General features: G+C 38.3%; 1 protein-coding gene across 4 annotated transcripts in view; it reads left to right on the top strand.

Annotated features, from left to right (window-relative positions):
* The first annotated feature begins 4,085 nt into the window (after positions 1–4,085).
* Positions 4,086–6,000, top strand: part of LOC115010935 (band 4.1-like protein 1) — a 40,274-nt gene continuing 38,359 nt past the window's right edge. For all 4 annotated transcript variants that reach the window (XM_029435858.1, XM_029435857.1, XM_029435856.1 and 1 more), the window contains exon 1: positions 4,086–4,383. The gene's annotated coding sequence lies outside the window, so the exon portion shown is untranslated. The remainder of the gene's footprint in view (positions 4,384–6,000) is intronic.

Here is a 6,000-nt window from a genome sequence, read left to right as displayed (position 1 = left end):
GTTCTCCAGATGCCTCGGGAAAACACATTGCACACATGCTCCTGCTTGGAGAAGATGAGGATATTGTTGAGGGAGCCATAGTCAAATTTTCCCATCCGCAGCTTCATACCGGAAATATTTGTACATCTCAACAGGTGGTCTGACCCTTGCAGGCGCATTTTCTCCTCTGCAGTGCGGCGCGGCTGGCGCTAGTTCGGCTTTAAAGGTCCGGCCGCCCGGGGTGAAGGCTTGCAGCTCCAGCCGTGAACTTAACTGCGCCCCTCACTTAGACCTCAGCTTCTTACGGGGGGGTGAGTGTTGTGTGAGGTGTGGGCAGAAAATGTTCACCGCTAACCTAACAGCTTAATTTAGCTGTCAAAGTGCACCAGAACTATGCATTTAACTTTAAAATCTACAATATGACCCCGGACCCACCCAAGGGGTCCAAAGTCAAACCACCATAGTCTCACAACATCCTGTGGGAAACAGTCAATGCCCTCCGCACTGAAGTGTGGGTGTTTTTCACAGTTTAATAACCACCAATTAAAATATAATAGCAAGGAATAGCAGAAGAAGACTCTTGGACAGTGTCTGGATTTAAAAAAATAATAATAATACGCACACAAGCCGTATTTGTTTTAGTTCGAGGTTGCTACCAATTGACTTCACATATGGAAAACATCTGGAGGACAAGCTTGAGTGTGAGGATGAGGACTGAAGGACTGAATGAATGGTGCACTGACTTAGATGTTCATAGCTCAACAGCTAATTATATCCAGACAACAAACCTGGCAGCCAGACATCACCGTCAGCCTTATCTTTTCTGTCTGCATACAGTATAGATTTTATTATGAAAATGTCAAAACAATAAAACAATAAGTAAGAAAACTAAATAATAATGCCCAGCAAATACAGATAACTCTTAATAAACAACATAATTATGTATTTATGTCTGAAAAGGACTAGGAAGAAGTGAACACTCATTACGCCAGTTCATCCATCTCATATCCATTCAATGTGTTGTTTTTAAACATTAGTTTTTTGCCCAATATACAGTATAATATAATAATATTTTGCAGAAGTCTTCACTAATTGATTGTTGAAAATATACATTCCTCTCAGATGATGTTGACATTTGAAACAATTTATGGATACTGTTAGGCAATGATTTATTTCTTGCTTTGTGCATGATTTAAATCGTTTTGAATAAATCACACTCTCTCCCAGAACAGTAACATTTCTTTCTCTGGTGCACAATTGATATAAAGATAAGATACCAAATTCTATGCATTTGTCTTTTAATTTAATATTAATTCTAATTTGAACAGAAATTGATATAATTTCTACAATTTATTAGGGACTATAAAGTATATGTATATATATATATATATATATATATATATATATATATATATATATATATATATATATATATATACATATATGATATAAGTATATTTTACATGCCTTAATGGTTATAGTATATCAGACTTTATTGTAACCATAGTTTTTTAAATATACTCTAAAATATATTTCTAATGTTTTATTAAAATTGGATATATATATATATATATATATATATATATATATATATATATATATATAGTACTCACAAACATTAAGAATGTCAGTGACCTTTGTCAGCCATATATGACCTTTTATACTCCCAATATATCAGTTGCAGCATTCATTTACTAAACATATTTTAGGAACAAATGAAGATTGCGGTTCAATTTCTCGCTCACATGAGTTCTAAGAGTACGAGCTGAAACTTGGGCACAATAACAGAATCATTGTTTGGGGAAGCACTTGCTCCTACCACACTTACTTTTATTGCTTCTGTGTACATTGCCAAAAGAAGTTCATCTCAATTATTGCGTCTAATTTTAAGACCCGTGGCAACATGAAGCAGTTGGTCACATTTTCCATGTTTCTGTGTAGTTATAATAGCTTGGGTTAGACTTGTTATAGAGCAACAGTTCCACTCTATATGTATGCAGATTAAGTTCAGTTAAATGTTGCAGGAACAGCAGTGGTTTTAACCCTCTATGGTACATATTATGTTTTTTTTAATATTTTGGTCATAAAATATACCATACAATTAACATAGTTTAAATATTTTTAATAGAGTTTTTATTTTTGGGGGGTACACTTTAGGGTGCGTTTCCTTAAAGCAATACAGTACCTCAATGGTAAGGAATGAAAACAAATATATAGTGTTTTGAATCAAATGTATTACAATACTAATTTTTTACTCAATTATTTAATTGCCTAAATTTCATTTCATTTAAAATGGAAAAACACAAAAAATATATATATTTAATTTAAATGTTTTATTTGTCTTAACATTACCCTCAGACAACATTGTTGTGAAACAACCTAAAGAAATGACTGTGTTGAAGAGTAATTCAGTAAACTTTACAATCAATAAAACCAAACTAACATAACTCTTCAACACACGATAGCGAGTCACATTTCAGTGTTTGATCATTTGTGTTATAAAGTGATGACATGATCTCACAAGTCACCTTCTCAGAGAAAAATGTTATCTATGCCTCTGCTGCCTCAAGGAAATACAACCATGACAGCGTAACTAATGTAAGGTACTTAACTTAACTTAACGTAAGGTAATAAAGAGATTTATGGCACTGCTCAGTCTCAGTGTGTAAAAGTAATAACCACAAAAGTATTAATACCTGTGAGACAGAGCTTGGAGCAACATAATACATGAATGGAAATCAGGTCATTTGTACGTGTTAAAACTGCCAGGAGGGATGTGTAATTACATAGTTAAAATGCAAGTGCAAAGCAAATCAAATTCTGAGTGAAAACTGAGCTGTGCTTGAAGTTAGAGTACATTGTAGACTGTCCTCAAGGATGTGAAGATGGTATATTACCACCACCATGTGGAGAAATCTCTTCACAACTATTTGGAGTGACTGACGACTTATGTTTGCAAGTAAATGTTATATTAATATTCTAAATGATTTTAATAAAGGGTGTCTGAACATATGTATAGTTTATTCCTTATTTAACCTTGCAAAAACATTACAGGGATAAAGACATATAGGATTAGTTTACGCTCCAAAAATCTTCCCCATATGGCGACAAAATCATCCGGCTGCTCAATTTTTGCATAAAGACAACTGAAGGAGACCCACTGAAGCATGACGGGAATTGATTTTTCCGTATGCATATTTGCATTTGAACAGAACACTTAAAAGCCAAAGAGGGCGTTCAGCACAGAAGGTTCCTATGAGTCACCAATGCAATACATCACCCACTTAGCCTACATCCATACAACACGCTGCTCACTATGCAGGGAAGAGTATAACCATTTCTACTTGATGCCGTGAGTTAAAGACATTGGAATGTAAAATATGTCAGGGGTTAAAGGTTGTAATGTATACGTTGACTTAAGGGGTTCTTGTCTAGAAACAGTGGAACAGAAAGTGGACATTTATCATAAAATACTATAACTGATCTCACATATTATAATGCATGTCCCTTTAACAAAATGTCTTTTTCTCAGTTATGATCAAAGCAAGACAAATGTTTAATTTGACATCTTCTTGCTCTTTGGGCCTAAATCCACTCTCCTGTCAACAACTATCAATAACTCTGTTCATCACTTTTATGCAAAGCCAAGAGCATTGATTTGCAATAAATAATGCCGCATGTACTTTGAATTTGGATTTTTACTTAGAGACAGGTGCATAAATGGCATTTGAGGGCGCTCTGGCACAGATAGGCTGCAGTATTGTGCTAAAAGCTCTGGAGTGGCAGCTCAGCAGGTGTCCTCTCCTCTTCATTTGAAAGAGGTGGAGTAGGCTGCTTGGATTTGAATGTGCAATTAGACATGAAATTGACAATCAAGAATCCTTCTCACTAATGCAGAAAACTCATTCAAGAGACGACATATGGGCTATTTAATGTATTCAAATTCTGTCTTAAAGAAATTACAATAGGCCTAATTACAAGTGTAAATGCTGCCAGCTGAGACTAGCTTAGAAGATGATTATGTGCGTTAGAGCATCTTTTTTCCACGCACGATTCCAAAACCCCTCACTGTGCTTTAGCCTGTGCTGGGGAAAGATGACCAGAAAATCAGTAAAGCAAGTGGTAAGAGGCGCTGCGTGTCATAAGCGGAGCGGTCCACACATATCACGCACGACGTTAGGAGTTCCCGGTGAAAACGCCCCTCTACTCTCCTCCTAGCCCTTTCCCTGATCGTAAGCATCTCTGCCGGCTTGTGCCTGTCTGCTGTGCCAGCCTGCAGGGCTACACCTCCCGCGGCAGAGGAAAGGCGCTCCGGGGCGGTGGCGGAGTCCGTCTTCCAGTTTCCTGCGATCTTAATGATCAGAACCTGGACTGAAGCCTGACACTCCGGACCTGACAGGACAGGTATGCGTTGTATTTGTCTGTCTGATACGGTGAACAGCGGAACAGGTGCATGCTGCATTGTGCCGGTTGTTAGGAAATTACAATGTAGGCAAAGAACGGGGAGCATCTTCGTACCGGTGACACGCTTTGACACAAAACCGTGCTCTGCATGCTCTGCAAAGACACCGCTTTGTGCTTCAAGTGTCATGGACGGATGTGGGGAGGGTGTTGCCACAGATCTTTAATCCGACAAATATGGTCGGCAGGCTGGTTTAACAAGCGGCATTATATCAGGGCATCCTTTATTCTATGCATATTAGGGCCCAGTGTGAGGCAGAAAGAGTGAGCAGGTGCACCTTTCTTATCGCTTTACTGAATCACATAGCGCCAGATCAGCCCTGCTTCTGTACACATCCAACCCACATGCAATTGTTCAGAGCTATTCTTGGACATGCCAGTTTGTGTAAGGATTGTGATTTCTCTATGTGGAGCTATAGGCTAACAGCTGATGCTGAAGATAATGAGCTAATTGAAGCCGGAGTGTGTTGTCGCGGGTGTGGCAGAGGGGGCAGGCGTGGGCGCCTCGGCGATCAGAAGGTCTCCTGAATGTGTGAAATGCAATGTGAGAAAGTGGGCTATTGAACTGGAAATGCTCTGAAACTAGAATCAAGCAGTTTATGAACAAAATAAACTTCACATGTATCTGAATAGATAAAGAAAAGCGACAAACTGGCCTTGTTTCAGCTTATTAGCTTTCCTTGGTATATATTTTTAAATGACACATGTGTTGATTAGGAAATAGCTGTAGGTAATTGCATGTTCATAAAACATGACTCTGAACATCTCTGCAATAGGTTTGAAATGTCCTCAATATTAAAAGTTGCAACTTAAAACTGTATTTCAGATGTAAACCTTGAATGATTTTAGGCTGTAGGCCCATTTCTCTCTGAAAACTGTTCTCAAAATGCCACGTGATCCTGTGTCCTACATATTGGACAATGCATTCCTAAAATGAATAGAAATAATCGATACTTCAATCTGAAACATAAAACTAAAAAGCATACTCCTACATTTTGGTGACATAAACAAATAACTCAGCCAGTGCAGTAAAAGTTTGGCGAAAAAAAAAAAAAAAAGTTTGGCAACAAGTAAAGCCAATGTAAGACAAAATGTACATATAGTACCATTCAGCAAGTTTTCATTCAACACCTCCAGAAAAGTCAGGCTGTACAAGTTACCATAATCAGTAATGCAGTCTTCAGTCTATCCTCATCCTACTCACAGACTGTTAGTCCTCGTGTATCTGGCTCCTTCGCAGCCACGCCACAGGCTTCAGTAACTCCCAGACTCTGAATTTGTGGAGGCAGTCAGGGAGGGGGCAAATTAGATCTAAAATCCATCCATCTGTCCATCTGTACCTCTGTCCCACCATGCATCCTCCATTCTTTCACCTGCTTCATTTCCATCCCCATTTGCATTACAATGCTGCAACTATAAGCAGTGTGGTGCTCCTCTGTCACGCCTCTTTGCTAGTTCACATCAAAAGGGCAAAGCCTCTTTGTGTGGAAGCATGTTGTATCAAACATCTACAGAAAAGAAAGATTGAATACCTACTTTTCTAGGCGGTTCAAGGGGTTT

Source organism: Cottoperca gobio, chromosome 7 (genome assembly GCF_900634415.1).
Source record: "Cottoperca gobio chromosome 7, fCotGob3.1, whole genome shotgun sequence".
Lineage (NCBI taxonomy): Eukaryota > Metazoa > Chordata > Actinopteri > Perciformes > Bovichtidae > Cottoperca > Cottoperca gobio.
This window is presented reverse-complemented; position numbering and strand designations above follow the sequence as displayed.